We start from the raw sequence: 10,459 nt of genomic DNA on the forward strand, positions 1-10,459 counted from the left end.
AAAGTAAGAAATTGCCACATGGTATTACTATGCGATTAGTACACGCCGGAAGCATACTTGCACCCAAAGAAATCTTCGCTTGATTTTCCTTCAGCATTATGTATTCCACTATTAATGCGATGGTACAAACCCTTACGCATGCCTTTGAAAGGATGAATTGTCGCATATCACATGGCCACAATCAATGTGTCAATTTATGAGGAAACATATCGGGCAAGATTATAAAAGACCTGTTAAATAACGGATCTATTTTTTAACGTGAAATATTGCATATTTCTCCTTATTTATACCTTAGTTTTGTGAACATGATAATGCTTAATTGATTTATTTAAGCATGTTTTTTCTTGCAAGGTGATTTTAAGAGCTTAAGGTGAAAATGGTGTTAAAAGCATAGATTTGATGCTCAAGAATTACCAAGACAAATCTTTAGAAGTCAAGATTGAAGATTTCAAGAGTCTAAGATCCAAGAAAACCAAGTGAAGAATGAAGAAATTCGAGATTGCAAAGTGTACAAATCTGGAACTGATGAACTTGACAGTTCAATGCAACTGAACACAGCTTTGATGTCATCGAAGTAAGTGTTCGATGCCATCAAAGGAAACTTAATCCCATCAGAAGAATAAAAAAATTCAAGTTTGGTTATTGGACATATGGGTACAATTCTTGATGCCATCGAAGATCTATTCGATTTTTATTTTTTGAAGACCAATTCAATGCCATCAAAGCCTATTTGATGACATCGAAAAAATTACGAATTTTGGCATTAACTTGCTGGGCAGTTTGAAGCATTTTTCGATCTCATCGAGAACATGTTTGATGACATTAAAGCCAGTTTGATGTAATCGAAGGTTGGACAATCTTGTTGATGGACTTACGCAGATGGTTGTTGATAGTTTTCAAATTCGAATCGAACTCGATGATCGAACTTCTATCCCATCGAAGCTACGATAACTACATAAATTGAAGTCAGTCCGAACAAAGCCTATATAAAAGGATCTTATGAGTTCTTGTAAGCATGAATTAGGGTGGGAGGAGTAGAGGAAGGTATTGGAGAACTTCAATGAGTCTTCTATCTTCTTTAATCTATCAATTTTAGTTAGTTTTTCTTGTTTTTCTTTAAAAGTTTTAGTTCAATCATGTTTTTGGTTGTCCAATCTCTTAGAGAGAGCTAAGAGGTGAAGTTTGTAGTTTATTTTAATGTCTTTCTTACTTTGATTCAAGCTTATGATATTCATGTTGGATATTTCATAGTTAACGGTTTAAATAAAGAGGTATGATTAAATTTACTCTGATGTATCGTTGACTCCAGGCACGGTGAATGCTTAGGAACTTCCTAAATGCTCTCTTCTCTGATTTATGGTTGTTTGATATATAGAATTCTTTGATCTACCATTGGCTAAGGGTATGGTAGATGCTTTGAACTCTCTAAATCAATACAATAAGACTGTTATATGAAAAACTGTTACTATGAATGATCAGAATTTGTTTTGAATTGTTTATGATGTTTTAACTGCTCTATCATCCAACTGGATAGATTAAGATTTTGATTCCAGTTGAAGTATTGATTGAGTCAACCAAGATGGCATTAAGATGACTGCAAGTGGACCCTCAATGCTCTAGTTTCCATTATATTGATAGTATACTTCACTACAATATTATTCTTAAATCTTCAAATTTATTTCACAGCTAGTCCTAACTCTAAAGTAGTTCAGAAAATCACAACACGTTCAGTCCCTGTGGGTTCGACCTTGGTCTCATAGAGATTATTACTACTTCGCAACTTTGTACTTGGGGTAAAAGCGAACAAGTTTTTAGCACCGTTGTCGGGGACTGCGCTGTATTTTCTAGATTATTCTGGTTTTAGAATTAGTTTAGGATTAGGACTATTCTTTTAGATTTTCTATATTAGTTCTAATTTTTCTAGATTAGAGTTGTTTCTATTCTACTTACTAATCTGATTTTTCTGTTTTGTAGCATCTAACTTAACAGCTCTTATTCAATAATATCTTTCTAACTTTCTCTTTTTCAGAATTTCTAGCTTTTGAATTTCTATTTGTAAGAGTAAGTTGTTTAGAACTAAAGGAATTTAGAGTATTTCATGCCTAAGTGGGTCCGTGACAACACTATACGTCTTTTGAGTGAAGGAGGATTAGTCGAAGGGTTGCCTATCCATCACTGGATTATACATCACTTAAGATCCCCTGAGTTAGTGGAAATAATGGTTGCAAACTAACCTAAGCATCCGGCTGAGGAACTTCAAGATGGGAATGAGGTGCATTATAATCCCCCGCCTAGAACATTACGAGATTACTTACAACCTGCAAGGGCGAGTACACCTTTCTGCATGGTATTTCCACTTAATGTAGGAAACGTAGATTTCAAGCCGGGAGTAATATAACTCCTTCTCAAATTTCATGAACTAGACTTTGAAAGTCCAAACTTGCACTTAAAAGAGTTTGACAAGATAGTTGCTACCATATACTTTAACAACGTTTCTGAGTCATGGCTGCACTCCTCAAGGTCGCAATCCATCGGTACATGGGCTGAAATGACCCGAGAGTTCCTTAAAAAGTTCTTCCCGGTTCATAAGACAAACACCTTAAGGAGGGCAACCAGGAATTTCACCTAAAATGAGGAAGATACTTTCTTCCGATGTTGGGAGAGATAAATGGATCTCTTGAATTTGTGTCCACATCATGGCTTTGAAACATAGTGGGTACTAAGATTTTTTTATGATGGATTGACTTCGCTCATGTGCTAGTTCGAAATGATGTGTAATGGCAAGTTCATGAACAAAGAGGCCGATCATGAGTGGGATTATTTTGACCTACTTGCTGAAAACACTCAATCATGGGACACCTCTTCGAGGCCCACCACTTATAAGCCAACTCAATTAAGAGAGAAGAGAGGGATGTATGTCTTAAGAGAAGACGACGATATGATCGTTAGGGTGGCCAATCTCACAAGGAAAGTCGAAGCCATGGAACTCAAGAAGGTGGAAATGGTCAAACCCAATGAGGCCATGGAAGTTGTTTGCAGTATTTGTGCTAGGAACATACACTTACACAGGATTATCTCACAATTCCTATGTTTCAAGAGTTGTTGCATCAGCAATTGAACACCATGAACAACTACCAATGCCCATTCAGCGGACTCACTTTAAATACATACAATCCCAGCTGGAGGAACCATTTGAACTTCAGTTGGAGGAATGGACAAACGGCTAACCCTCAAAAGGCCCTTACTCAACTTCTCAATCAAATGAGGCTTCAAGAGAATATGGTTCAGAAATTAATGCAAAATCAAGAACAATTTAACTAGAATATGTTACAAGCATTCTACGATATCAAAATAACTATGGGAGTATTTGCATCGTCTATTCAAAGAATTGAGTCACAATTAGCCGTTAAGTGACTCTTCCAACCCAACCTCTTCCTAACCCAAAACAACAATGTAAAATAAGTGATCCAAGCTCTTTAATCAAGACATGGGATAAGTCAAATCTATCACCACTCTTAGAAGTGGAAAGACAATTGACAAGACTATTCCAAAGAGGGATCAAAAGCCTAAGGACTCAGAAGAAGCTGAGAGAGATGATAGCCCTATTATTCCTCGAGATAGAATCGGAAAAAGCATACAAGCCGATTGCGTTATTCCCCCAATAGTTGATTGCACCAAAACCTTTATCTAACACTTAGGATATTTTGGAGGTTTTAAAACAGGTGAAGGTCAACATTTCTCTTTTGGATGCTATCAAACAAATACCCTCATATGCCAAGTTCTTAAAAGACCTTTACATGGCCAAAAAACAGCAAAGTATCCAAAAGAAAATTTTTCTAACAGAGAATGTGATGTCATCCTAAAGCAAGAAGTGCCACAAAAGTACAAGGATCCAAGTTACCCAACTGTCTCTTGTGTAATCGAGGACCACCGGATTGAGCACGCACTTCTTGACTTAGGAGCGAGCGTAAATCTGATTCCTTACTCGGTTTACAAACAGCTTGGCCTTAGTGAATTAAAACCCACCAAGACCACACTTCAACCAATTGATCGTTCGGTTCGTATACCAAGATGAATGATCGAGGACGTGTTAGTCCAAGTCAACAAATTCTACTACCCAAGTAGATTTTATCATCTTGGATATACAACCCATCGTCGATATGAGCACTCAAATTCCAGTCATCTTAGGCCGTCCATTCCTAGCCACATCAATTGTAGGAATGGAATTATATAATTGGCTTTCGGGAGCATGACATTAGAGTTGAATATCTTTAATATGTGTAAACAACCTGAGGAAGTTGACGATGCCCATGAAATTAACTTGATAGATTCATTCGTGGAAGAAAGATCCCTCTTGACTCTTTACTCTTATGCTTTAGAGATGTGCTTAGCCCACTCCCTTGATTTGGATGATGAAATTATTAGGAGATGGATGCCTTTCTTGATGCAACACTAGTACTTGAGATTGACCGGTTGAGGCCACAATTTAAAAGTTGCTCCTTAATGAGACAAAGCCTCTACCGTCAAGCATCAAGGCACCAAAGCTTGACCTAAAACCATTGCCGGCTGATCTTAAATATGCTTACGTAGGTCAAGATGAGACATACTTGGTGGTGATTTCTGCCCACCTAGATGAAAGACAAGAGAGCATGAAACAACTTTATAAGTCATAGATTTACCAATTATAAGGCACATATGAACAGGGAATTAAAGGGTGTATATAATTATTAAAGACATGTAGCATGCTAATTATGGTCATTTAAAAGATAAACTAATCAAATGAGGAATGACCAATGATAGTCTAAGCTAAAAACATATGATACTAAAATTTAGCAACTTTAAAGCTTAAACTATCATACTGAATGAGGTTTAATCCTCAGATTTACCAATTAAGCACAAAATGAGGCTAAAATCCTTAAATTTTCATATATGTTCATCATGAGGTTAAAAATCCTGAAGTTTTCAATTAGACACGTAATTAAGGTTGAAATCTTCAAGTTTATCAATTGAACTCAAAGATGAGTTTTGAACCTCTAATTTAACAACTAAACCTAAAAAGACCTTTCAAGGTTACATATTCCTTTTCAAAACCCACTTGAATGTGAATTTTCTAGGACCCGATCTATGTTCAGTAAGTGTAATGACCCTGAAAATTTTGTGTTATTCTTTCCTTAGTAGTTTTTTTGGGGTAATTAGCGCTTATCTCGATTGCTTGTGAAATTTGCATCAATTACTTTAAATCTGATCTGCATGACTCAAAACTTGTAGATTAGTTAGCGCTACGTTACTCTGAAATCTGGGATCCATCGCTAAATCCAGTTGTTTTAAAAAAATTTTGAAAGTTCTGGATCAGACCTGGACCACGCGTCGAAAGTCCGATAGCGATGATCTTAGGCTGTTGCGGTCACCATGTTGGACTTGACCTTCACCTCAAAAATCAAGTCTATGTGATGTCCTGAGTCGATTTGGTTGAATTCGGAGCGAAGATTGATAGTATACTTCACTACACTATTATTCTTAAATCTTCAAATTTATTTCACAGCTAGTCCTAACTCTAAAGTAGTTCAGAAAATCACAACACGTTCAGTCCCTGTGGGTTCGACCTTGGTCTCATAGAGATTATTACTACTTCGCAACTTTGTACTTGGGGTAAAAGCGAACAAGTTTTTAGCACCGTTGTCGGGGACTGCGCTGTATTTTCTAGATTATTCTGGTTTTAGAATTAGTTTAGGATTAGGACTATTCTTTTAGATTTTCTATATTAGTTCTAATTTTTCTAGATTAGAGTTGTTTCTATTCTACTTACTAATCTGATTTTTCTGTTTTGTAGCATCTAACTTAACAGCTCTTATTCAATAATATCTTTCTAACTTTCTCTTTTTCAGAATTTCTAGCTTTTGAATTTCTATTTGTAAGAGTAAGTTGTTTAGAACTAAAGGAATTTAGAGTATTTCATGCCTAAGTGGGTCCGTGACAACACTATACGTCTTTTGAGTGAAGGAGGATTAGTCGAAGGGTTGCCTATCCATCACTGGATTATACATCACTTAAGATCCCCTGAGTTAGTGGAAATAATGGTTGCAAACTAACCTAAGCATCCGGCTGAGGAACTTCAAGATGGGAATGAGGTGCATTATAATCCCCCGCCTAGAACATTACGAGATTACTTACAACCTGCAAGGGCGAGTACACCTTTCTGCATGGTATTTCCACTTAATGTAGGAAACGTAGATTTCAAGCCGGGAGTAATATAACTCCTTCTCAAATTTCATGAACTAGACTTTGAAAGTCCAAACTTGCACTTAAAAGAGTTTGACAAGATAGTTGCTACCATATACTTTAACAATGTTTCTGAGTCATGGCTGCACTCCTCAAGGTCGCAATCCATCGGTACATGGGCTGAAATGACCCGAGAGTTCCTTAAAAAGTTCTTCCCGGTTCATAAGACAAACACCTTAAGGAGGGCAACCAGGAATTTCACCTAAAATGAGGAAGATACTTTCTTCCGATGTTGGGAGAGATAAATGGATCTCTTGAATTTGTGTCCACATCATGGCTTTGAAACATAGTGGGTACTAAGATTTTTTTATGATGGATTGACTTCGCTCATGTGCCAGTTCTAAATGATGTGTAATGGCAAGTTCATGAACAAAGAGGCCGATCATGAGTGGGATTATTTTGACCTACTTGCTGAAAACACTCAATCATGGGACACCTCTTCGAGGCCCACCACTTATAAGCCAACTCAATTAAGAGAGAAGAGAGGGATGTATGTCTTAAGAGAAGACGACGATATGATCGTTAGGGTGGCCAATCTCACAAGGAAAGTCGAAGCCATGGAACTCAAGAAGGTGGAAATGGTCAAACCCAATGAGGCCATGGAAGTTGTTTGCAGTATTTGTGCTAGGAACATACACTTACATAGGATTATCTCACAATTCCTATGTTTCAAGAGTTGTTGCATCAGCAATTGAACACCATGAACAACTACCAATGCCCATTCAGCAGACTCACTTTAAATACATACAATCCCAGCTGGAGGAACCATTTGAACTTCAGTTGGAGGAATGGACAAACGGCTAACCCTCAAAAGGCCCTTACTCAACTTCTCAATCAAATGAGGCTTCAAGAGAATATGGTTCAGAAATTAATGCAAAATCAAGAACAATTTAACTAGAATATGTTACAAGCATTCTACGATATCAAAATAACTATGGGAGTATTTGCATCGTCTATTCAAAGAATTGAGTCACAATTAGCCGTTAAGTGACTCTTCCAACCCAACCTCTTCCTAACCCAAAACAACAATGTAAAATAAGTGATCCAAGCTCTTTAATCAAGACATGGGATAAGTCAAATCTATCACCACTCTTAGAAGTGGAAAGACAATTGACAAGACTATTCCAAAGAGGGATCAAAAGCCTAAGGACTCAGAAGAAGCTGAGAGAGATGATAGCCCTATTATTCCTCGAGATAGAATCGGAAAAAGCATACAAGCCGATTGCGTTATTCCCCCAATAGTTGATTGCACCAAAACCTTTATCTAACACTTAGGATATTTTAGAGGTTTTAAAACAGGTGAAGGTCAACATTTCTCTTTTGGATGCTATCAAACAAATACCCTCACATGCCAAGTTCTTAAAAGACCTTTACATGGCCAAAAAACAGCAAAGTATCCAAAAGAAAATTTTTCTAACAGAGAATGTGATGTCATCCTAAAGCAAGAAGTGCCACAAAAGTACAAGGATCCAAGTTACCCAACTGTCTCTTGTGTAATCGAGGACCACCGGATTGAGCACGCACTTCTTGACTTAGGAGCGAGCGTAAATCTGATTCCTTACTCAGTTTACAAACAGCTTGGCCTTAGTGAATTAAAACCCACCAAGACCACACTTCAACCAATTGATCGTTCGGTTCGTATACCAAGATGAATGATCGAGGACGTGTTAGTCCAAGTCAACAAATTCTACTACCCAATAGATTTTATCATTTGAATACATAGCCCATCATAGATGTGAGCACTCAAATTCCAATCATCTTAGGTCATCCATTCCTAGCCACATCAAATGACATCATCAATTGTAGGAATGGAATTATAAAATTGACTTTTGGAAATATGACATTAGAGTTGAATATCTTTAATATGTGCAAACAACTTGAGGGAGTTGACGATGCTCATGAAATTAACTTGATAGATTCATTCGTGGAAAAAAAAGCTCTTTTGACTCTTTACTCTGATGCTTTAGAGATGTGCTTGGCCCACTCCCCTAATTTGGATGATGAAATGATTAGGGAGATGGATGTCTTACTTTATGCAACACCTGTACTTGAGATTGACAGGTGGAGGCCACAATTTGAATAATTTCCCTTTGATGAGACAAAGCCTCTACCGTCAAGCATCAAGGCACCAAAGCTTGACCTAAAACCATTGCCGGCTGATCTTAAATATGCTTACGTAGGTCAAGATGAGACATACTTGGTGGTGATTTCTGCCCACCTAGATGAAAGACAAGAGAGCATGAAACAACTTTATAAGTCATAGATTTACCAATTATAAGGCACATATGAACAGGGAATTAAAGGGTGTATATAATTATTAAAGACATGTAGCATGCTAATTATGGTCATTTAAAAGATATACTAATCAAATGAGGAATGACCAATGATAGTCTAAGCTAAAAACATATGATACTAAAATTTAGCAACTTTAAAGCTTAAACTATCATACTGAATGAGGTTTAATCCTCATATTTACCAATTAAGCACAAAATGAGTATAAAATCCTTAAATTTTCATATATGTTCATCATGAGGTTAAAAATCCTGAAGTTTTCAATTAGAGACGTAATTAAGGTTGAAATCTTCAAGTTTATCAATTGAACTCAAAGATGAGTTTTGAACCTCTAATTTAACAACTAAACCTAAACAGACATTTCAAGGTTACATATTCCTTTTGTTTACCGTCTTGAATGTGATTTTTCTAGGACCCGATCTATGTTCAGTACCCTGATTATCATTACCCTTGATTAGCATTGACTTAGCATTTTTCTTAAGTCGGGCAATTAGAGTTAGCAACATCTTCATTCGATTAGTCTTTTTAAGAATGGTTGTCAACTCTCTCTCTCTCTCTCTCTTTCTCTCTCTCTCTCTCTCTCTCTCTCTCTCTCTCGCTCCCCTACATGGTGTAATTATCGCCATTGGTGTGTCATTTTCTCAGTCATGAAGAATTCTTCGATTTGGTTTGAGACTGATGTGGATTGGTTCCTTTTAAAGCTTGCACATTCAAACTTAAAGTGCCCAATATCTCCAAAAGTATGGCATGCAAGAGAGACTCCTAAGTTACTTTCCGAAGTAGACGAGTCCATTTGGATTACAGAAGGGATTGAGGCAAAGATATGACTAATAAGTTCAAAACCTTTATTGTCCCTAAAAGGCTTACCCATACTACATTTACAGATATGTTCATGTTCTTGGTTAACCTTAGCCGATATCATTCCAAAGCTCATTCGGATCTCACTCCAGGTGGTTAAGCCTTTTAAGAGGAACCCTTTCTGATACTAATTGAAATTGCACATGGTGGACCCATGGCCTGTAGCGGAAGCTTGGCGAAGCTAAGGAACAATGACTATGTCCGGGGGGGGGGGGGGGGAATTAAGACCAAATAAAATTTTAGCCAATTAAAATACAATTGCCTACTTAAACTAATATGCAATATAAACTAAGTCAATTAACTCTAAGGCTTCAAAGCCATTAGATGGTCTAATCACATAGACTATAAAGGATGTGACAATTCAGCAACTAGTATATAAATGATAGTATACATGTGTGTGTGGGATGTGTTACTTGTTTGCCAACCCCAAATGCAGAGCTGTGATGTAGTAATAACTCGGTAATACCGAGGTCGAATCCATAGGGAATGGGGAACACGAACTAGTATTAATCTAAGTCTAACTTTCTTGGTTGGATTTTAATCTAATGATGTGAAGGGAAAAGTAAATAGTAGTGATAAAACACTAAGGATCCAGGAATCCACTTGTAGCAATTTCAATTTCAATTAGTTGATTTAATATAAGATTACTCAACTAGAATCGAAGTCCTAATCTATCTAGTCGGATGACGGAGCGGTTAAACCATTCACAAGTATTAAGATGAATATGTATTCAATTGATCGGTTCTTCCATCAAGCACTCGGACATCAATCGCAGGGAATCGAAAGCATCCAATGTACCCCTAGGCATCATTGGATTAATACTAAGAAAGCACAAACTTTTTAATCCTATCATCCAGAGGTATCGGTTCTTCCTCTGGCAAATACCTTAACAGATTTCTCGGTAAGCTTTTTAACAGGATCATCCAAAAACCTATTTTAGAATAAGATTGGATGTCCTGGACTAGTATCGTCTAGAGATATCTGTACACCTCATCAAAGAATTCCTTCTTTATGTCCCAAGGTGTCTAAA

Source organism: Magnolia sinica, chromosome 17 (assembly GCF_029962835.1).
Source record: "Magnolia sinica isolate HGM2019 chromosome 17, MsV1, whole genome shotgun sequence".
NCBI lineage: Eukaryota > Viridiplantae > Streptophyta > Magnoliopsida > Magnoliales > Magnoliaceae > Magnolia > Magnolia sinica.